Genomic DNA, 22731 nt, shown 5'->3' with positions numbered 1-22731 from the left:
TTAATTTTCTTTTCGGCTTAGTCCCTTTATTAATCTGGGGTCGCCACAGCGGAATGAACCCCCAACTTATCCAGCATATGTTTTACACAGCGGATGCCCTTTCAGCTGCAACCCATCACTGGGAAACACTTCTAAACATAATAGTTTTAGTAACTCATTTCTAATAACTGATTTATTTTATCTTTGCTATGATGACAGCACATAATATTTGAATATTTGACTAAATATTTTTCAAGATGCTAGTATTCAGCTTAAAGTGACATGTTAAGGCTTAACTAGGTTAATTAGGCAAGTCATTGTATAACAATAGTTTGTTCTGTAGACAATCTGAAAAAATATTGCTTAAAGGGCACCTATTTTACCCCTTTTTCAAGATTTAAGATGAATCTTTTGTGTCTCCAGAATGTAAAGTTTCAGCTCAAAGCACCCATCAGATTATTTATTTATTTATTATTTTTATTTAGACCTCTCAGAGTATTGGGATTTTCTGTTCTGAACACATTGTAGCTGTTTTTGTTGCCTGTGCCTTTAATGCAAATGAGCTAGTTCTCCCCGCCCACCGTTTCCACGTGCCTGTAAGATTGTGCCTCGGTTCTTTGCCTCGGTTGCGTCAGATAAGCAGCATAGTGACAGACATGAAGGAAGCAGATTTCAGTGACCAGTGTTTAATTCGTAAATTGCGAGGTATTGGAACAGTTTGGGGTAACTGATCCAGAATGTTACCAGAGGAGGGAGAGCGGGGCAGTGGGGGCGGTGTGTCATGAACGAAAGTGAAGATTGGACAGGGGGAAAGTCTCGTGGATGAAAGAGAAGATTGGACGGGGTGGAAGGTGTTGTGGATGAAAGTGAAGATTGGACGGGGGGAAGGTGTCGTGGATGAAAGTGAAGATTGGACGGGGGGAAGGTGTCGTGGATGAAAGTGAAGATTGGACAAGAGGGGTGTCGTGGACAAAAGTGAAGATTGGACGGGGGGGAAGGTGTCATGGACGAAAGTGAAGAGCGGAGCAGGGAAGAAGGTGTCGTGGAAGAAAGTGAAGAGTGGGGCAGGGGGAAAGTGTTATGGATGAAAGTTAAGAGCGGGGCAGGGGGGAAGGTGTCGAGGACGAAAGTGAAGAGTGGGGTGCGGGGCAAGGTTTTGTGGACCAAAGTAAAAAGCAGGGCAGTTTGTCGTGGACGAAAGTGAAGATTGGATAGGAGGGGTGTCGTGGATGAAAGTGAAGATTATACAGGAGGGGTGTCGTGGACTAAAGTGAAGATTGGACGGGGGGAAGGTGTCGTGGACAAAAGTGAAGAGTGGAGCAGGGGGGAAGGGGTCGTGGATTTAAGTGAAGAGTGGAGCAGGGGGGGAAGGTGTCGTGGAAGAAAGTGAGTAGTGGGGCTGGGGGGGAAGATGTTGTGGACGAAAGTGAAGCGTGGGACGGGGGGTAGGTGTCGTGGACGAAAGTTAAGAGGGTCGGGCAGTCGTGGAAAAAAAGTAATATTGGGGCGGGGCTGGGATGAAATGACATCTCGGTAAACGAGGTACCGGATCCAGATCCGGCTTTTTCTGGCACAAATTAATTCCTGCACGTAACATTTGTGAGAAATACTACAGTAAGAACTTTCCCAATTATTATTTGATGTATGTGTTGTGGAGTTAATTCAAGCCTTTCTGCAACAATGAGTCACACACAGTGGACACACATACAGCGCGCATTTAACTTTGCACTTTTTTTGCACGCCAAATGTGACAGGATATTAAAATCCACTGCTTTATGGATATTCGTTATGTTAATGTAAAAATAAACCTGATTTAACGTCCACAAACCAGGATTGAAGCGTCTACTTTTATAATTGCACTCGCAACACTCGCCTCTGGTGACGAATTACAGCAATTTTACCGTCTTTAACGTTTTAAACGTGTTAAACTTGTAAAACTCATTCTTGATCGTATTTGATGATGATTGATGATCACAGAGAGCTGAACAGATCTTTTACTCCCAGTTGCTTTGCGCATACCCTGTCTTGTTGATATCATTATACGTGTTACTATGGAGTTATGTTAATACGCAGCTGTAAATATATTCAGTGGGCAGGAAAGCCGCACTCCTACCTCACATAGGAGTCTTACATCACTTGTCGGCCTCAAAATGGGAGGGGTTTGGATCCTATTTTAATGTGAGCAATTTTTAAAAAAGAGACTTATTGTGTTTAAATCACCCCAATATAACTGTGGACACACTATACCTACACACAGCTCTGTCCAAACAGCTTACAAAAGATAATTCTCATCATAGGTGCCCTTTAAAGGGGCTAATAATATTGACCCTAAAATGGTTTTAAATAAAAAAAACATATATATTTCATTCTAGCTGAAATAAAGCAAATAAGACTTTCTCCAGAAGAAAAAATATTTTAGGAAATACTGTGAAAATTTCCTTGCTCTGTTAAACATCATTTGGGAAATATTGGCAAAAGAGGGCGAATAATTTTGACTTCAGCTGTATATATCATCGAATTGCACAGCTTCAGGCCAAAGCAAGCATGCATGTGTGTGTGTGTCCTGTTGGAGCACGTGAACGGTGTGATAACGTGTTATCTCATCGCAGCCCTCTACTGTCTCACATGGCCTTGTTGTGCCTGCTGCTTCATGCCAGGCTGAAAAGGCCATGGGAGATCTGATATCAGCGGCATCAGGATTTTCTTGTTGGGTGAGCTGTACTTTCAGCCCATTCCTTGTACGATCAGTTGCTTGTGATACGGTTATCATGCTGCGCTTTTAATTACTGCTGTCTTCCCCCTCGTAATGTTACCTTTAGCACAAGGAATGCATGTCTGCTGACTTCTGAAACCTGATAAATGTGTGCGAAGCTGATATAGAGCATGACTTTGTTATGCTTTGTCACATACAGCTCGAGTGGAGACCTGATAAGTTATTCGTTAGGGTCCTGGAAACCCTTGAAAATTCTCGAGTTTTAGACTTTTTTTGAAATGTGCTTCAATTTTTGTGCTTGAAATGGCTTGAAGGTTTAGTTGTGTTGCTTTAATGTTAGTTTATCCTACCGAATAGTTTCCTGTGTAAACATAATATTTGCTTTTGCATGAAATTCTGCCGACTAATACATAACATCTTAAAATGAATATTATTTTATATTCAACATTTGGAGCTCATTAATATAAACAAACGTCCATTTTAATATGGGAGGTCATTGAAAGTCTCCAGGAAATCAAAGCTAAACATATTGATTGTTAGCTCGCATTACAGGGTCCCACGGGTCCTTAAAAAGTCTTAAATTAAAATCCTGGAAATTAAGGTCTTAAATTGTCCTAAATTTTACCGTAAAATGGCTGTAGGTATTGAATTTTCAGCCGGTGTGCTTAAAGGGCCATGATACCCCCTCGTTTCAGCAGGGTGTTTTCACACCTCTACTTTGGAAAAAGTCAGAAAAGTGGGCGTGTCCAGCTCTGTTTAGGGGGGAGTGTCGGAGGAACTAAAGTGGGATGGTGTGGGATTGTCTATTTGTGCACGCGCGAGTTTCAGAGTCAAAATACACACACACAGGAGAAAGTGATGGTGTTTAACCTACATGGACATCTGTAGTCGAATTTTTGACAAATTATTAAATGGTGGACTTTAACTGCAGTTTGGCTCTTTCATTCAGGCAATTCATTCATGCCCCTCGCGACAAACAAGATGTTTGATTCGAGGATCAGCTCTAAGCGTGTATTTTTCATGCAATTTTTGATACCGCACGGCGAATGAGAGAAAAAAAAACTCCGCATTTCCCGGAAACTTAGATGCACACGGCAGGTAGCATCAGAAAGCCGCGTGTGTTATTCCGGTCACTAAATGCGGTGAAAACCCTACACGAGGTTAAAGTTTGGTTGTGGTGCTAACATGTTTACACTCGGTGCAATAGTTAACTTAGTTCAATACGAACAAACTGAATAAACAAAGAGCACTGATCGCTCACTTACCAAATCTGTAGAGACAGGACAATCACCAGCAACTAGAGCCGGTCTTTATGAAGAGAAGACTACAAGCGAATCCGGATCTCAGCGTTTGCAGATGAGAACAGCTCTCAGGTAAACAATAATCCTCCTTAGACACGTAAGTTATTGTTGTCGAGCGTCGCGTACACTGTTAATCCACACGTGACTCCAGCTGAGCTCTCACAGAGAGAAAATGAAAACAAAACTTAACTGCAGCAAACTATAAAAGCAACACTTCACGCTTGTTTTGCCAACACAACGTGGCGTCTCTGTCCTGAAAACACGGTGACAGTAATGAATATTAATGAAGTTGCACAATAGAGCGCGCTGATTGGTTTAAACCAAGCCTTACTCATGCATTAATGCAGCACACTGTAAGACGTAACAAGACACACTCTGGCACAGACGTCCAGTCTGCACGCTGGAATACACGCTATTATGTCATGACCGTGACGCGGCTTCAAAAATTCGTTTCAAACAGGAAGTACGAATTTGCTTGAAATAACGCGAAAACAACCAATTTACACTTTTTAGTGAAATATAGGTGTCCTAATAGTGTTTTTAGCAGTGTGGGACACATATACGACTGTCAACAGCTCAAAAAATGTGTTTTGGTGTTTCGTGACCCTTTAATGACGATAGGGAAGTACAGTGGTCACCGTAAATCATCTAATAGTTGATAGTTGTCGGGTTTGGGCGCTATCGTGCCTAACTTTTATAGCCTGATTACAGCTCTAGTTCAGACGCCCCCTCACAGTCAGCTATAACAGTTTCATTTCACCACCAGACACCCAAAAGTCAGGTACTGTGGGTTATCCATACTGTAACAAAGCACACTTTATTTAAATCTAACGAGGACATTAAAATGAGTTGCCTTTTCCAAAGAAATTATACAATTTTTGGGTCTTAAATTATATTTGTTGAGGTCTTAAAAAGGTCTTAAAAAGCATTAGATTTTACTTTTAAAATGGTGCAAGAACCCTGCTTTACTAGTTTAGTGGTGAATAATTGATCTGTGCATGTCATTAAGAAAAACAAAATAATTTGTTCTTGAAATCTGGAAATCCACTGTTCCCCTGTTTGTTTTCAGTTCAATTGTCAGATTGCATGTGTCTGATGTATTGGGTAGGGCTAACACACTTAACCACGCCCCTCCAGCTGCACAACAAACAGAAATGGTGAGGAGGAGGAGTCTGTTATGGTTGTACTAACTCTTCCCAAACCCCTTTCCAAATCTTTATGAATGACTTTACTACATCCAATCAGCCTGCAGTAGAAAAAACAAGCCACGCCCACTGTTTTCTCATTTAATATTCTGTTTGTCTAAGAACTGCATCACAATACGGGGAAAAAAAGGTTGCAGCTTCTGGTTCATGCGGACTTTAAGAGTAAATTATAGGTTTTTAATGATACTGATTGTAAATTGCTCGAGGCAAATCTTAAAAATTCCCCCTAGAATACTATAAACAAGCAGCATTTCATATAATGCATTGATGATGTACATATCTGTATGTAAATACATAGTTTACTACAGTTTAAGTGCAGTAAAGTGCTGGAAACTATTGAAAAAATTCACTTAGAGCTTAAAAAGTGCTTCAATTTGAGCTATTATTGACATCTTTTATAGTTTGGGGACTGATCTTGTAAATTTAGGAACGCTTGCTAATGTTACAGCTTCCGTAATTAATGAAAAGCAATGTATTTATTTAACAGATCTCAACATTTCTGTATTTTAAACACAAATTTAAAATGTTGTGATGCCAAAAATCACAAAACAGTTGTTTTTTATTTAGCTAGTTTGTATTAAAGAACTCATAATTATTTCAGTATTGAAAGGGATAGTTCAACAAAAATGATGTAGTCATCCTTAAGTGCTTTAAATCTTTATGAATGGTATTTTCTTCGGAAAATTAAAAAAGGATATTTTGAAGAATGTTAGAAACCGGTAACCATTGACTTCCATAGTTGAAAAAACATTTTTCAAAATAACTTTTGTTTTGAACAGACGAAAGTAACTTTAAACTATCACTTGAAGTTGAAATGTCATGTAGTTTTATTTATTATAGATCACATTATTTACCTTGTAGCTATTAAACTGCAAAAAGCAACCTATTTAGACCCAACTTAAACCTATTGTTTACAGTCTTTTAATATCAGTCCATCACAATTATATTAATTCACTATACACTGTTGGTAATTCGATCTATTAATATTATTGCGAAATGTGTAGGGGGTAGTTCATGCAAAATCAAAAATTCCTCCATGGTAGGAAAAATATGCTTACAGGTTTTCAGCATTCTTCAAAATATCTTCTTTTTTGTTCAACAGACAAAAGAAACTTTGAACTACCACTTTTAAATTAAAACGCCATGCAGTTTTGTTTGTTATAGATCGTTTTATTGACCTTGTTGCCATTTAACACCAAAGAAACCCCAACGACAATCAGCCTGTTTAGAATCGTGTACTGTTTTCAGGCCATAATGTGGAAGTAATTATCATCTTATCAGTATTTTAATATCGGTCCATCACTATTAAATTCATTCACAATGCATTGTTGGTAGTTCAGTGTATAATTCATATTTTTGCCTCCCTTCAAAAAATTGTTTAGGGGGTAGTTCATGCAAAATCAAAAATTCTTATTATTTATTCAGCCTCAAATGACTCTAAACTTTCCAAACTCCAAAGTTTCTTTCTGCTGCTGCACACAAGAGAAGATATTTTGAAGAATGCTGAAAACAATCGACTTCCATAGTCAAAGGAAAAACATGGTTACAGGTTTCCAGCATTCTTCAAAATATCTTCTTTTTTGTTCAACAAGAAAGAAATTGTAAACTACCGCTTTAGTTTGACTATTTAGAGTTGTGTATTGTGTAAGGCTTTAATATTGAAGTGACTATCAACTTATCAGTCTTTTAATATCACTAATAAATCCAATTATAATGAGCAGTTGGTAGTTCCATGTATTATACTTATTATTATTATTATATAAAAATAGTTTAGGGGGTAGTTCATGCAAAATCAAACATTCTCATTATTTATTCAGCCTCAAGTGACTCCAAACGTTGAGTTTCTTTCTCCTGCTGAACACAAGAGAAGATATTTTGAAAAATGCTGAAAACCATCGACTTCCATAGTCATAGAAAAAACATGGTTACAGGTTTCCAGCATTCTTCAAAATATCTTCTTTTTTGTTCAACAGAAGAAGGAAACTGTAAACTACCACTTTAAATTGAAAAACAAAATCAGCCTATTTAGAGTTGTGTATTGTTTAAGGCTTTAATATTGAAGTAACTATCATCTCATCAGTCTTTTAATATCACTAATAAATCCATTCATAATGAGGAGTTGGTAGTTCCATGTATTATTATTAATATAATTATTATATAAAAATTGTTTAGGGGCTAGTTCACGCAAAGTCTAAAATTCTCGTTATTTATTCAGCCTCACGTGACTCCATATTTTGAGTTTCTTTCTCCTGCTGAACACAAGAGAAGATATTTTGAAGAATGCTGAAAACAATCAACTTCCATAGTCATTGGAAAAACATAGTTACAGGTTTCCAGCATTCTTCAAAATATCTTCTTTGTTCAACAGAAGAAAGAAATTGTAAACTACCACTTCAATTTAACAACAAAAATCAGCCTATTTAGAGTCATGTATTGTTTAAGGCTTTATTATTGAAGTAACTATCATCTCATCAGTCTTTTAATATCACTAATAAATCCATTTATAATGAGCAGTTGGTAGTTTGATGTATTATAATATTAATACATCCAAACCTTTATAAGTTTCTTTCTTCATCTGAACACAAAAGAGGATATTCTGAAGAACCATTAACTTCCATAGTAGGAAAAAAACACCAGCATTCTTCAAAATATCTTCTTTTTACTGTGTTCAACAGAAGAAACTCCAAGTAGAAGGCTAAATAAATGATGACGGAATTTTCAGCTATCCCTTTAAGTCCAGCGTCTTCAAAAACAACAATTAAGCCTGCAAATAATTGTCAGAACACTGAAGGGCGTTTCTAGCGTTAGCAGCGAGTGCATGCAAGTATTGTGATGGTGTCAGCCGTGAAAACCTCGCCCATATTGAAGACCTTTCCCCATCTTAAGGAGTCATCACTCTTTGTGGGCCGGGGGTTTGGGCCTTTTTTTTTTTTTTTTTTCAGCCGGTCCTGATTCTCGTGTGAAATGAGGGATGTTCTATAGTGACTCTTGGCCGAGGCGGCAGGGAGTGTATGGGAGCTTTTATGAATAGCGTCCTTTCAGTGCTTCAGTATGGCTCTGAAAGGCCGAACAAAAGCCTAGAGGGTGGCGACTGAGAGCTACACGCTAGATCCACAAAACACTTCACTTTCGCAGCGGCGCAGTCGTAATCCCTGAGACATCAGCCGTCCCGAATGCACGCATTGAAGGAACGTCACACAAAACAAAGTGGACGGCTTGACAAATCTTCGAGAAGTTTTAACGCCATAATTGCCGTTCAATTGACCAGGCTTATGGTTGTCAAAATGCTGGATTTGTAGTCGTTCTGGGAGGCTTATTCAAACACTGCTGCAATGTTTTGTGGGAATTGCGTTTCCCTGTGTGTGCATGCTGCATGCATCTGGCTGGATTTTCCATGCATTTCACTACTGGGAGATCGTACAGTTGAAGTCAGAATTATTAGCCTCATGATTTATTCTTTCAGTGTAAAAAAAAAAAGCTGCTAGTATTGCTTGGTTTTGGGCGATATATATATATTGCATCAGCAAAAATAATTGAGGTCATGTCCATGTGCTGTGCGATAGGTCAATATATTGATTATTGCGACAGGTCTACTGCTGATGTTTAGTTTGGAATTACTTTTATTGAGCTAGATCAGTCTCCATAAAAAATACATTTACAAAATACAATTTGTACATCTGTAGACACCATTCATAAACAAAATAGATACTTTAAATATTATAAATATTTTCACCAAATGAATTAAGTTTTCATATTTGTGAATCGTGTTTTGAATTTACGAAATAGATTTGTGTGTTTTTTTTTATTGTATTTTAAACTTCGAATTGTATTTTGTGTATTTTTAAATTGCGTTTTGGATTAACTAATTGGATATGCGTATTTAGTATTGTGTTTTGAATTTACGAATTGGATTTATGTATTTGTGAATCATTTTTTGAATTTATGAAATGGATTAGAATATTTTTGAATTGTTTTTGAATTTACGAATTAGATTTGCGTATTTGTGAATCGTGTTTTGAATTTACAAATTGGATTTGCGTATTTGTGAATAATTTTTTTGAATTTACGAAATAGACTTGTGTATTTTTGTATTGTTTTAAATTTACGAATTGGATTTGCATATTTGTAAATTAATGAATCGTATAAAAATGTACAAACTAAATTTGTATTTTTGAATCGTGTTTTAATATTCCGAATTGGATTTGCATACTTTTGTATTGTGTTTTGAATTTACAAATTTTTTTGTGTGTATTTATTTATTTATTTTTTGTATTCACGAAATGGATTTGCCTATTTTCGGATTGTGATTTAATTGTACGAATTGGGATTGGGTATTTTTGAATCGCGTATTGAATTTACAAATTGTTTTTGTAGTTTTGAATCATGTTTTGATTTTATGAATAGGATTTGTTTATTTTTTTTATTGTTTTATTTTTTTAATTCACGAAGTGTTTGCCTATTTTTGTATCGTGTTTTGAATTTACAAATTGGATTTGCGTATTTTTGTATTGTTTCTAATTTACGTATTGAATTTGTGTATTTTTTTAATCGCATATTTAAGTTACGAATTGGATTTGTATTTTTGAATCATGTTCTGATTTTACTAATTGGATTTGTATTTTTGAATCATGTTCTGATTTTACTAATTGGATTTGTATTTTTGAATCATGTTCTGATTTTACTAATTGGATTTGCGTATTTATGAATCGTGTTCTGAACTTACAAATTGGATTTAGTAAATGTGAATTGTGTTGTAGATGTTCGAATTTTATTTTTTTAAATGTATTATTTTTGAGACCGATCTGGCTCCATAACTTTCCCCCGTCTGCTACATTAATCTGGGTGGATGTTCCATGCATTTGACAGTGAGATGCATCTTCACATTGTTTCAGTTTGGGGTGAAAGGTCAAGGTTCACAGCCTGTTGACGTGACTCACAGTTGAGTGGGCACCAAATTCCAACAGGGGGGTCGTTTTTTTTTTTTTTTTGCAAGCTTTCCCCGCTACTAAACTCTCCATTAGGCTTCACTCTGAGCTGTCAGACAAGCACACACCCTGCCGCTCAACAAAAACCATGCTCCGTGGCGTGATGATTAATTAGAAAAGAAGAACAAAACAAAAAACCTTGCTCTAGTTCTCTTTTGGGCTTCAGACATTCATTGGCCCGCCGCAGTCTGGCTCATTTAGATTGGCGGAGTGGAAATGACATAAGCGCTGGCACAAAAGCGCAGCCATGTGATTGGTGGAGAATGTGCATTGTGTGACGTTGGGGGGTCCGGCACAGACGCGGAGCTTCTACAGCTCTCGCCGGGACCACAAGGTTGAGAGCCACTCTATTGTCACATGGTTCACACTGGCTGTTGTGTGTGTGTGTGTGTGTGTGTGTGTGTGTGTGTGTGTGTGTGTGTGTGTGTGTGTGTGTGTGTGTGTGTGTGTGTGTGTGTATGTGTGTGTGTGTGTGTGTGTGCATGCATTTTTTTGTGTCTTTACATGAGAGTGGATGTGTTTTAGTGCTCCATGATATTGGGAAAAAACCTGATATTGAGATATTAGTTTATTTCCGCGATATACAGCTGAAGTCAGAATTATTTGATAGAGCAAAGAAATTTTCACTGTATTTCTGATAATATTTCTTCTAAAGAAAGTCTTATTTGTGTTATTTTGCCTAGAAAAAAAGCAGTTTTAAATTTTTGTATGCATTTTAAGCTAAATTTTATTAGCCTTTTAAGCAATATTTTTTCGATTGTCTAATACAGTGGTTCTCAAACTAATACAGCTCTTCGTCTACACCACACTACTGAAAATGCACATCACGTGACCACACACACACACTCACTCTGGCATGCGCTGCAGCCTATCTACCCAGATAAGAGCTGTGCTCGTTGGAGTGTTCATCAAGGATCTACCGCTGGATTCAATCTCACTATATTTGTTAAACGTGATGTTTAATTCATCTTGTTGTCTATCTAACGTTATATTCCCTGACTTTGGTCTTTTGAATCTATGACTTGTTCTCAGGTAGCGTGTTTTGGCTGAGCGCAAAGAGAAGTTAATAACTAATGTAACCATGTACGCTGATTCTGTATATTGACTGATTTCTTGCCTTTATTCGTATAATGTATAAACTTATTGTACGTTTTACTTTTATAATGGCCATTATTGATTATTAAAACTGATATTCAGCAAAAGAGAGGGTATTTTTCATATTTTTACTGAAAATGAAAGGAGGCAGTGATGTTATAGTCTCCATTTTTTTATGGATACGCACACCGTGAAGATATACACAACGCCTCAACATTTCTGCTGTCTGTTCAGTTGTTAATATCAAAATGAAAATAGCAGTTCCTTCATGTTTTTATTTTATTGTTAAGATGTGATCAAGGTTATAAAGTACACTTTTCCCTTTGAAGATTTACCCGACATGTCCTCGGGAGTTTGTTTTCCATATCAAACTTGTGAAGTCTGAACTTGCAAAGAGAGGATGCAGGACTAAACTGTGTGTAGGCTACTTAATATTGAGGAAAAGCCCCAACCAGAGAGGCGAATGTCTGCAGCCCCGTCTCCGTTTTCAGATGTCTCCGTTTTCCATCATCCACACGTGAGACGGAGCAGCAGTGTTTAACAATGAAAACGGCCTTCCAGCGTTTCCAAAACGCTCAGTTTTCGGCACTGGAAAACTCCGGCGTGGTGTTGACGGATGGCGTAACCGTAGCAAAACTTATGCATTTTAAACTAAAGCACATTAGTATACATGGGGCCTAAGACCTCTTTCTTGACTTCACACAGAAACAGCAATGCGTGTGGCATGACATCACTTTGTTGCAGAGACGCTATGGGTTAAACGGCAGCAAAGTAGAACAGGGAAGCAGCTTGAATCGAGTATGCCTGCTGTGTGGAGTTATAAAGTTGACGAAGACAACATTGCCATAGCAAACTGTGAGATATGTAAACTTGGGATTGCCTGCTGGGTATTTTAAGCTGAGGTGCTGTTTGTTTTTACATTCTTTTTTTTATATATATTAATTTTTTTATATTTACTGTTGCATTAAATCCCAAAAGTGTAGAATTAATGTTATTTATTACTTGATTGTTCAAGTTACGGAAATGCTCTGATTGTTAATAGTTGTTGAATGTTAAATTATGGTGATATAATCAACAATAAGGAACATCCTGGATCTGTTTCTTTATTTTTTTATGTATTATAGAAGTATTGGATCAAGTTTTGGTATTAGTAGATACTCAATGTCAATTGACTTGGATTCGAGGGCAGAAAAACCTGATCAGGACATCCCTAATTATTATTATTATTAGGCTGGCTTGTGTAGCAAGCCAGACTATTGTTATCCTATTTTTCTTCTGAGACTAAAAATTAAACTTTATCTCCTCCTAGAGCTTTCAAGCTATGACCACCAAACTCACATCAGACCTCCAAACTGGTCTGACTCGGGTTGCTATATCTTTTCCGACTGATCCGACTTTTGGTTTTCCGAAAAACTCCCGGGACCGTCTGAAAAATCCCATTGACTTAACATTGGACCAAACTTTGTGACCTCATAACTCTGCATCAGACTGTCCTACAGGCTTCCAACTGGGCTCATTTAACTCAGACTATCTAACTGCCAATAACTGATTTTAACTTTCTAGCCACACACTAGCAACCACTTTTGGGACCCTAGAAACTGTCCCATAGACTTGCACTGCAAAAGACTCTAATTGACTTTACATGGGGTCAAACTTTGTGAGCTCATAACTCTACATCAGACTGTTGCACAGACTTCTAACTGGGCTCATTTAACTCAGACTACCAAACTACCAATAACTGATGAGCTTTTAACTTTCTAGCCACACCCCTAACAACCAGATACGGCACCCTAGCAACGGTCCTATAGACTGCCATTATCGAGGTTTAGATTGATTTCGTCATGCTGCAGTGTGAAAGAGACATGGGTGTTGCTTTTAACTGTTCATACTGGCAAGAAGCTTTGATACATCATCAGTCTAAGCTGTCAATCCACTCCATAGCAACAAAACAGACTAACCTAGCAACGATATAACAGCAGCTATATCTCAGTATCAGAACATCGTAGAGAAGCGGGGGTTGGCTTGTTTGACTCATGCTAGCACACCATCCATCCATCCATCCATCCATCTATCCATCCATCCATCCATCCATCCCTCCATCATTTATCTATCTATCTATCTATCTATCTATCTATCTATCTATCTATCTATCTATCTATCTATCTATCTTTTCATACTTTTTAAAACTGTTTAAACTAAATAAACTATCATCTGTTTAAACTAAATAACCATCAGGCTTTCACTAGCCAGCCTCAAAGTTTGTTCTCAAACTTTAAGAATCTAGTTATTATTATTACCTCTAGAACTGTCTTGAGCATCTGTATGCGCTCCCAAAGAGCTCTTGCACCTCTAAAAGCCACCGCATTGCATTCATTGCATTTCGTCTTCGTCTACTGAGGCGCAACTGGTTTATTAGAATAAAGAATAAAGACTATACACCACAGTGGCTTCTCTGAATGCACTAAACTCCATTTCTCTGTCTGATATTTGAGCCAGCTTATCAGGAAGTGACGATTTTGTTCTCTTTCACTCTTAGGTTTTATTTGCAAATGTTTTGTTTAATATTCTAGTTTCTACGCATTAAATTAATTAGCATATTTGGATGGAAACATACCTAGTGTATGTCTTATCCAGCTGGGCCTTGTCGATTTGGGCATGGGCCGCCCCTCCCTGCGCACAGCTGCAGCTTGGACCCAGAGGCGCAGTCGAGGGCTTGTGAAAACCCCCTGAGCTTTCCTCATTTCTCCAGATGAGTGCCTCGTTGTAATCGACTAAACAGGAGTGCACTTTTTTCTGGACTTTTTTTGCTCTTGGGTTACTTGTCTGACACTCGTATACTTTACATTGTAGTCAGGCAAAACTCACACACTATATGTGATCCTGGACCACAAGAACAGTCTTGTTGCAGAAGTATATTTCTGGCTATAGTCCAAAAGGAATTTGTTTTTAATTAATGCTAAAAGTAAATATATTATGTGAATAGCATGTTGTATGAATATATAAAGAGTTCAGATGCAAAATCCTCTAAATGCCGTCTGAAAATCCCTCTAAAATAAGCATTTTTACCAGGCTTCTGTGTGTAGTTGCAGACATTTTGACTTTTATGGCAAAAATAAGGTCTTTTTATAGTCTTTAAAGAGAAATAACTCAACATAAACATAGAAGGCTGAGAAAAATGCTCATTTTTACATATACATTTCAGTGATTTTTACATCTAAATTCTTTATATTTAATATATTTGCAACTGTAAATGACTCAACTCAATTTTTGATTAGTGAAGTATACTAAGCACCTCATATGGAGAACTTTAAAGGTGATTTTCCTCATGAATTAGTTGTGCTTTTCTCTCTCAGATTCCAGATTTTCACAGTACCTGTATCTCTGCTATTGTTTTCCTAACAAATACACATCAATTGAACGTTTATTTATTCAAACTTAATTATTTAATGCACATGTAATCTCAATTTCAGAAAATCGACACTTATGATTTGTTTATGATTTGGGGGTTGACACACTCATTTACTATGTTGACAAGATTTGTTGACCCAAAACTGGTTCTGTTTTTAGAATTTCTGTAAGTACATGTCCACTGAGATTTGATTGACGGTATCATCAACAAACTTTGACAAAATGTAATTGCTTTATTTCTTTATTTATTGTACCTTTATTAGTGCTTTTACAATGTAGATTGTGTCAAAGCAGCTTAACATAGACGTTCTAGTAAACTGAAACACTGTCAATTCAGTTTTCAGAGTGGAAGTTCAGTTCGGTTCAGATCAGTGTGGTTTCATTTTCACTGAAAGTCCAAACACTGAAGAGCAAATACATCGATGAGCAACTCCACAAGACCCAAACCAAGTAAGCCAGTGGCGAGGAGCAAACTTCACCAATTGACTAAAGAGAAAGAAAAAAACATGGAGAGAAACCAGGCTAAGTTGGGCACAACCATAACTTCTTGTGTAGAGCTGCATTTTAGGCACTGGAGGCTGGAAAACAACATAATTCATTCTGCAGTCAACCAAAACTTGTACACCATTTCAGCTTTGTCATACACTTGTAGGAACATTTCCAATGGTTATGACCTCAAGTGAAACTTGTAACACTTTGGGTTTCTTATAAACTAGATATTGACGATCCCTTATTATGATGGCTATAATGTAGGAAATCTTGCTGTTAGAATGAAGTCTGTTGACTGTGCTCAACCAAAACATCTTTACATGTAACTTTGGGAAAGGTAGCCACTTTTGGTAGGTTTATATGCGTCCCAAAGACCTTTCAGACATTTATAGGATGAAACTTTAGGGGGAAACTTCAAAAACTTCACCAATTGACAAAAGTGAAGGGACAAAAAACCTTAAGAGAAACCAAGCTCAGTTAGACACGGCTACATCCTCTGGCCAAACATCTTGTGCAGAGCTGCAGTCTAGGTGCTGGAGAACAACATAACTCAACACAACTCGTACAGCAGTCAGCCAAACCTTGTATTCCATTTCAGCTTTGGCATACACTTGTAGGAAGTCAGAACATTTCCAATGGTTATGACCTCAAATGAAACTTGTAATACTTTGGGTTTCTTCTAAACCAGATGTTGACGATCCCTTTTTTATGATGGCTATAATGTAGGGAATCTTACTGTTAATACTAAAATTGTTGACTATGCTCAACCAAAACATCTTTACATGTAACTTTGGGAAAGGTAGCCACTTTTGACAGGTTTATAAGCGTCCCAAAGACCTTTCAGACATTTGTAGGATGAAACTGCAGGGGGAAACGTCCCAAACCAAGCAAGCCAGTGGCGACAGTGGCGAAGAACAAAACTTCACCAATTGACAAAAGTGAAGGAAAAAAAAAACCTTAAGAGAAACCAAGCTCAGTTAGGCACGGCCATATCTCCTCTGGCCAAACGCCTTGTGCAGAGCTGCAGTCTAGGTGCTGGAGGCTGGAGAACAACATAACTCGACACAACTCATACTGCAGTCAACCAAACCTTGTACACCAGTGGTGCTCAACCTTGTTCCTGGAGATCTATCTTCCTGCAAAGTTCAGCTCCAACCCTGATCAAACACACCTGAACCAATTAATTAGGACTTGAACAGCACTTGATAATTACAGGCTGGTGTATTTGATATGGGTTGCAACTGAAATCTGCAGGGAGGTCGATCTCCAGGAACAGGGTTGGTCACACCTGTTCTACACCATTTCAGCTTTGGCACACACTTGTAGGAAGTCAGACTATTTGTCATGGTTCTGTCCTCAAATGAAACTTGTAACACTTTGGGTATCTGACGGTTCCCTTTTTTAAGATGGCTATAATGTAGGGAATCTTACTGTTAACACTAAAATTGTTAACTATGCTCAACCAAAACATCTTTACATGTAACTTTGGGAAAGGTAGCCACTTTCTAAAGGTTTATAAGCATCCCAAAGACTTTTCAGACATTTGTAGGATGAAACTGCAGGGAAAAAAGTCCCAAACCAAGCAAGCCAGTGGCGACAATGGCGAGGAACAAAACTTCACCAATTGACAAAGGTAAAGGAAAAAAAACCTTAAGAGAAACCAAGCTCAGTTACACACGACCATATCTCCTCTGGCCAAACGTCTTGTGCAGAGCTGCAGTCTAGGAACTGGAGGCTGAAGAGAAACATAACACAACTCGTACAGCAGTCAACCAAACCTTGTACACCATTCAAGCTTTGCCATACGCTTGTTGGAAGTAAGAACATGTTCAATGATTATGACCTCAAGCTAATACTCAAAACACTTTGGGTTTCTAAACTAGTTTTTGACGGTCCCTTTTTTATGATGGCTATAATGTAGGAAATCTTACTGTTAGAATGAAGTCTGTTGACTATGCTCAACCAGAACATCTTTACATGTAACTTTGGGAAAGGTAGCCACTTTTGACAGCTTTATAAGCATCCCAAAGACTTTTCAGACATTTATAGGATGAAACTGTAGGGGGGAAATCAAGCGGTTATTTGTTCACCCTCAAGCCATTCTAGATATATATGCATTTCTGCTTTCACATGGAGGCAACAAGAATTATATGCAATATATGTGATGCCTGTGAAAGCTTTAAAAAACATGTTTCATCATATTTATTCTAACTCTGGGTTAATGAATACATCCTAAACAAGTGACACTTGGTTATTGCAAGGAAAATATGCAAATATAAAACTTTATAAGCTATTATTGCTGGATTATTGCACTGTATTGCATTTGTATTGCTGTAGTCAGCCAAAATCCTGTTGCCAATCCGAGTTTCTCACCCTATAAAAAATGTGTTTTGTTTTTTTCCCCAACATTGGGTCAAAACATTTGGTTATTTTTTTACACTTTTGTCAACCCAATGGTTGTGTCTGTGCTTAGTTGACCCAGCTTTGAATTGCAACAAGCCACTGTACAGATTTGTAGATTACCTTTCCAGTGGTTATGTCCTCTAGTAAAGGCATATGTCCTTATGTTTTGATTTTGTAGTCAAACAAAACTCACTTTGTGTTTCTTATAAACTTGGTGATGCACAAAATTTACCAGGTGCTTCCAATTTAGTTTGGTTAAATGTTGGAAAAGTTCATTAAAAGGCAATTAAATTTTACAACCGCTTCATCATCAAGCTTGGTTGACATCCAGAATTTATTAGGAGAAAAGTCATCTCTTGACAAGTTTACAGGATTCTGTTTGAGAGTTATACGAGTCTAATCTGAGACCAAAACATTTTGGGTTTCTTTCTTATTGAAATCCAGTAAGTATGTCTTCTATCCATGTTGAGATTACACCAAAGATATTACGGTTCTGCATTTTTAAGTTTGTTTTTATCTCATTACTATTTTTAAATGTGCTATACATTTCAGTGTATTTTTGTCAATAGTTTTGTTTAATGGTTTTAAAAACGTTTAATAAAGTCTACTTATAGCTTTCATAATATCTTCAAGATTTGCTCCCCGAGTTACTACTATCTTCGTCAGGGCCATCTCCAGCTGCCATGCTAGTTTCTTCATCCTTGGGAGTATTCATCTTTATTTCTTGTCTTTCTTGGCACCTTTGTGTGACATTTTACTTCCCTTTACTTTCATTTTCACATTGCTTGACTTTAAATACAATTCTGGTTGGTTTTGTAGGATTAATCACAAACTAGCAGCAGAGCTAAAAAGTTGCGCCCTGCTTAGCTTCAGTGAGTAACCGCTCTTGGCTACATGGCTGTGGCCAAAATGAGCTGAAACAACACAATTCTTGAGGTTTTGTTTGGGACAACTTAATAGTTTTGTGTTCAAACTACTTAAATTTGTAAAAACTAATAGGTTGACTTAATTCCTTCGTGTTGTCTCAACACATCGATTGTGTGGAACCCAGCATTTTTTAAAGCGTGTAAGAAACTAGTGCAGAAGGAAGTAAGGGAACGTAACTCTGTTGACATTGTCAATCGTTGCTGTGTTTGTTGACACTCAGCTGCAGTTTGACGCTCATAATCAATATTCAAGGTTTTAATTTGCGACCCAGGCGCCAGTTAGCACGTTGTTTAGCTTTTATACTGTTCTCCTGCGATTGTAAACAATTCCAAGCATCGCATCTCGCTCTCTCTGAAACCCTCCCACCGTTTGTCATGGCCGATGTGGATTGTGAAAAACCCCACACAAACACACAGTGTGTACTTTAGAGCCGGTTACAGCTGCGAGCAGTGAAATCTGGATTGTGTTAGCCCATGCACTGTGATTTATAAATTGTTTCTCAGGCCATAAATTCCCACTATAATTGCACTCCAATCCCCCTTCCACTCTCCTCACTCTTTCTCTCTCTCCCCCCCTTTCTTTTCCCTCTCCGTCTTTCACTCCTGTGCTTTCAGACGCGCTCCACTGGTACGTGGTCCGGCACTAATTGTTTGCAGGAGGGAACTGGTTTGACAAGGCAGAAAGTTTGTGAAATTAGGCAGGGCATTGTGAGTCAGGTATGGTGTGTCATGCCTCCATATCGCCCCCCCTGGACTATTATTATTGCACAATAGCGCTTGTAAACGCTCTAAAGATAACGCATCAGTCATTTAGTGCAATTTTCAAAAATCTGCATGACTCCTAATGCATTTAATTGCTTTGGGATTTTTTTTTTCTCAGTACACTGTAATGCATTCTTGCTGTCGTCGTTTTTTGACTTGAATCAAATAAACTTTTGTAGTTATCGCAACTTGCTTTACTTAAACAGACTAAAATTATTAAGTTAAGTGTTGTATAACTCGGATAATTTAGTTGAAACTTGATTTATTTCTTAAAATAAGTTAAAGTAATTTTAAACATTTGTTGACATGAATTTTTGCAGTGTTTGACTTGTATTCATCAACTTTAATCAGTCAAACCTACTTAAAATATTGAGCTAAGCTTTGTATAACTCAAAAAAAATTGTTAGATCTTGATTTGCTTATTTAAATAAGTTAAAGTAAATTAAAACATTTGTTATCATGACTTTTTGCAGTGTTTGACTTGTATTTATCTTAACTTGCATCAGTCAAACTGGCTAAAAATATTCAGTTAAGTTGGCAAACTCATAAAATTTAGTTGATACTTGATTTACTTCTTAAAATAAGTAAAAATAACTTAAAACATTTGTTTTCATGACTTTTTGTGGTTTATGACCTTTATTTATCAACTTTCTTTAATCAAACAGACTAAAAATGTTAAGTTAAGCTGTGTATAACTCTGGAAAATTGACTTGAAAATTATTTATTTCTTAAAATAAGCTGATGTAACTCAAAAAAAAAATTATTTGTCATGACTTTTTGCAGTGTATGACTTGTATTTATCAACTTGCATCAGTCAAACTTACTTAAAACATTAAGTTAAGCTTTGTTTAACTTTAGTTAACTTGATTTACTTCTTAAAATAAGTAAAAGTAACTTAAAAACACTTGTTGTTATGACTTTCTAGAGTGTATGACTTTTTTTCCCAAAAATATATTTATTCATACAAAATACATAAAAAAAAAAAAATAAATAAAAATGTAATATGAAATTTTGAAACATCAGGAATCAAACTAATGGTTAAAAAGATGAAAATAAATATATATATGTTACATAAATTCAAATATTAACAATACAAAATTAAAAAATAGATGATTAAAGAATAACAATGCTCAATACACATTTTAAGCATTGCATTTCACATTTCCCCAGTGTGTTGTTAAACGTGTTCATTGTTGCTGAAATCAGTGTATGGCTTTTGCATTTTTCTCAACTTGCATCAGTCAAACTGACTAAAAACATTAAATTAAGCTATGTTTAACTCAGGAAAATTAAGTTGAAACTTGATTTGCTTATTTAAATAAGTTGCAGTAACTTAAAAACATTTGTTGTCATGACTTTTTGTGGTGTATGACCTGTATTTATCTCAACTCACACCAATAAAACTAACTAAAATATTACACTAAGCTTTGTGTAACTCAGAAGATGTAGTTGAAACCTGATTTACTTATTAAATCAAGTTAGAGGAACTTAAAAACCTTTGTTGTCATGACTTTGCAGTGCATGACTTTTGCATTTATCTAAACTATTAATAATCAGAATGACTTGAAATATTACGTTTAGGTTTATATAACTCAAAAATGTAGTTGAAACTTGATATATTGCTTAAAATGAGTTAAAGTAACTCAAAAACATTTGTTGTCATGACTTTTTGTGGTGTATGACTTGTATTTATCAACTTGCATTAGTCAAACTTACTTAAGAATATCAAGTTAAACTTTGAATAACTCAGAAAATTGAGTTGAAGCTTGATTTACTTCTTAAAATAAGTTGATATAACTTAAAAACCTTTGTTGTCATTACTTTTTGCACTGTATGACCTGCATTTATCTCAACTTGCATCAGTCAAACTGACTCAAAGAAATTGAGTTGAAACTGGATTTGCTTATTAAAATATGTTACAGTAACTTCACTTTTCTGTCATGACTTTTTGCAGTGCATGACTTTTGTATTTATGTCAACTTGCATCAGTAAAAATGATTTAAAATATTACGTTAATTTTAATTTCAGATGTCAAATTTGGTTGAAACTTGATTTACTTTACTTTTTGCAATGTTTTTTTTTATCTCAACTCGCATCAATTAAACTGACTAAAAATATTAAGTTAAGCTTTGTATAACCCTGATTGTTTTGACGAAACCCGATTTACTTCCTAAACTAAGTTGAAGTAACTTAAAACATTTGTTGTCTTGACTTTTTGCAGTGTATGACTTTTGCATTTATCAAAAGTCAGTGCAAAAAGTCATGTTTTTATTTAACTTATTTTAATAAGTAAATCAGATTTTAACTAACTGAGTCATGCAAAGCTTAACGTAATATTTTAAGTCAGTTTGATTAATGCAAGTTGCAATAAATACAATAGTCATGAGAAATTAGCCCCCTTTAGGCCTCTCTGTGGTAGATTCAAGGTTTATCCCTCACAGCCAAGAGGTTATAAAATAAAATAACCCCGTTTATTTGTTGTGCCTGGAGTTAGGTCTCCATATGGAGGAAGGCTTGTCAACAAATCCACTTTAAGCTAACAAAACTGCAGCGGTTGGTGTGTAAAGGTTTCCAGTTCTGTTGCAATCTGCTGATTTTTTTTTTTTTTAAGACGCCAGTTAGACTTGTTGTGCATTAGCAGGAGGGGTGTATTGGGGAAAGGGGTGAAGTTTGAGTTGGTGTGTGTGTGTGTGTGTGTGTGCACACATGTGCGGGTGAGTGTGTGAGAGATGGGGGGAGGTAGTCTACAAAGTGAACACAATAAGCTCTTTGTCTTCATTATGCACTCAGCATTTAAGGAAGGGAAGGTTTCTTTATTTTACTTTATCTTCTGCTGTCTTTAAAGGGATAGTTCACACGAAAATACAAAATATATCATTTATTCTCCCTCATGTGGTTATATAGGTAAAGTTCACCCAAACATGAACATTTATTAATTCGGTTGTACACAAAAGTGGATATTTTAATCTTATTTTAAGCTTCTTAATTTTATTTTAGGATTGCTTTTTTTGATGATTCATTTTAAATGGTTCTACATAGCTTTTATCAATTGTGATGATAATAATAATAAGAATAATTAAAATAAAAACAATAATAAAATGAAAAATAATAAAAACGGAATTAAAAATAATAAAACTTTTAATAATAAAAAAATAAATAATATTAATGAAATGTAAAATAATAATAATAATTATCAAAATTAAAAAAAAATTTAATAATTAAAAATAAATAAGTAAAAGTAAATCAAATAAATAAATTCATAAAAATTGTAATAATTAAAAAATATATAATAATAATAATAATAAAAATTAATAATAAAATGTAAAATAATAATAATTACAAATTAAAAATAATAAAAATGGCAGTAGTTAAAAGTAATAATAATTAAATATAAAATAATAAAAACAAAATTAAAAATAATACAAATGGTAATAATCAAAAAATATATAATCGTAATATAATAAT

At 36.0% G+C, this 22731-nt stretch overlaps 1 protein-coding gene and 1 long non-coding RNA gene across 2 annotated transcripts in view; both read left to right on the top strand.

Moving 5' to 3' along the window:
• The window catches only part of tcf7l1a (transcription factor 7 like 1a), a 104123-nt gene that overhangs the window by 14739 nt on the left and 66653 nt on the right, over positions 1-22731 (top strand).
• On the top strand, positions 989-8664 carry LOC147835174 (uncharacterized). Its single transcript, XR_015501649.1, has 4 exons — positions 989-1271; positions 1311-3483; positions 3521-6258; positions 7528-8664. It is a non-coding gene; the product is annotated as an uncharacterized LOC147835174 (long non-coding RNA).

The sequence above is a fragment of the Danio rerio genome, chromosome 10, assembly GCF_052040795.2.
Source record: "Danio rerio strain M-AB ecotype USA chromosome 10, GRCz13ab, whole genome shotgun sequence".
NCBI classification, from domain to species: Eukaryota; Metazoa; Chordata; class Actinopteri; order Cypriniformes; family Danionidae; genus Danio; species Danio rerio.
This window is presented reverse-complemented; position numbering and strand designations above follow the sequence as displayed.